This window comes from Scyliorhinus torazame, chromosome 2, assembly GCF_047496885.1.
Source record: "Scyliorhinus torazame isolate Kashiwa2021f chromosome 2, sScyTor2.1, whole genome shotgun sequence".
Lineage (NCBI taxonomy): Eukaryota > Metazoa > Chordata > Chondrichthyes > Carcharhiniformes > Scyliorhinidae > Scyliorhinus > Scyliorhinus torazame.
In genome coordinates, this window is record NC_092708.1 from 182,406,121 (window position 1) to 182,408,040 (window position 1,920).

The 1,920-nt window shown below is 50.1% G+C and overlaps 1 pseudogene; it reads right to left on the minus strand.

Moving 5' to 3' along the window:
* Positions 1 to 1,261: 1,261 nt before the first annotated feature.
* LOC140407062 (histone H4 type VIII-like) lies at positions 1,262 to 1,554 on the minus strand (annotated as a pseudogene).
* Positions 1,555 to 1,920: the final 366 nt, after the last annotated feature.

Sequence of the window (1,920 nt, forward strand, 5' to 3'; positions counted from 1 at the left end):
CCTGCTTCCGCGCTCGTTACGTGATCATGCACTGGTGCCACGCCCTCCTATTGTTCCTGATGTCGACTTCGTGGAGCTTCCTGCCACCATGCCTATTCCTCTGTTGCCCGTGGCCGGGCCCATTCCTCAGCCGATGGATCCTGACCCACCCTTGAGGCGGTCAACCCAAATTCGTCGCCCACCTACTAGGCTGGACTTATGAGCCTGTTTGAACATTGGGCTCACTAAAGTGTTATGCCACAATGTTAATATGTTTCTCTTTTTGTCATTACAGGAGTTCGTTTTTGATGTTTGATGATTACACTTGTTTTGTTTATGGTACAACCTCATTGCTATGTTGCACCTGACACCTTCCTATGTATATAGTTTAGCCTCATGTACATGTTGTAGATATTGCACACACACATTCAGCTGCACTTAGTACACATCTATATTTATTACCACATAGGCACATATTCTTGTAAAAAAAAGGGGGGATGTCATGATATTCAGATAAACATCATGGTGCAAACACACATACACACTGATGGACAGATCAACAGACCAATCAACACACGCAACATCACAGCCAATAACAAGCAAGAGCACACGCACTATAAAACGGGGAACACCACAGTTCCCGCTCATTCCAGCAGGAGACAGCTCAGGGCACAGAGCTTACAGCAAGCCACTCAGACATACACCATGTTCTGAGTGCCTCTCTAAGATAGTGTAAGGACTGGGTCCACAGGTTAAAGGGTAAAGAACGAACCACAGTCATAAGTTTACAGATGTTGTTTTTGATAGTAATAAAACAGAGTTGTACCATCTGCAACCGTGTTGGTTCGTCTGTAAAGCGGAACACCCAACACAACATTTTGTACATTCTAGCGAGAGATTGGGATGCCATTTTAATGCCAGCTCTCCCCCCCCCTCCCCAACACCCACACCGGGCGATCTCGGCTCGATCGCGCATGTGCAAAAATGCCAGCTTGGTAGTGCCAACCTGCCACACTGGCAGTGCCCATGCCAGCTGGCAGTGCCACCTGGGCACATTGTCAGTGTTAATCTAGGACCCAGGTGGCACTGCTAGGGTGCCAGGGTACTCAGGTGCCACCAGCAGTGCCAGGGCACAACCCTGCCCAAAGGGTATGCAGCTGGGGACCTCCGATCCCCTTGGATCATGCTATTCACATGCTATTCTGTCTGGTCCCCATTTGTGGGGACCAGTTTTGCTAACATCGGGTGGATTTTCTCAGCCAACGAATCCATAGAGTGAGGGTTAGAGTGCAGCCTGGCGTTTCAGAGCGCAAACCACACCCATGGTGGTAACCGTCTTGTGCTTGCCGTGTTCAGTGTAGGTGACCGCACCCTGATCACATTGTCCAGTCAAACCTTCAGCACCCTGCGAGTCTCCTCATAGATCAAACCCGAGATTCACTTGACACCACCACGGCGAGCCAGGCGTGGGGTTGTTGGTTTGGTGATATCCTGGATGTTATGACGAAGCGCTTTGCAGTGCCGCTTTGCTTCGCCGTTACCCAATGCTTTGCCTCCTTTTCCTCTACGAGACATCATGCTTCTTCAGTTAAATCACTGCTGAATGAACTCGCCCGAGGTCTCTGAGGCGAAGGGGATGAATCCTAAAGCCTCAGGTACCTTGGGAATCTGCACATTAGAGTGAGGTGAGCTGTCTCACTCTAATATGCAGATTTGCTAAAAGGTGATCCCACCCATTGTGGGTGTGATTCACATCGCAACATCTAACAATATCGCGTTGGATCTCGCAAGACATTGCGAGCTGGGTAGATCCCGGGAGCGGGGTCTCCGGACTTTCACCGGCCACGCTTCGCCACGGCGAGCTGCTTTTCTGGTGCATCGTGGCTGTTGGTTCGCACTCCATGGGGAGGTTGGAAAATCTCACCTATCGCCTTTTAATTT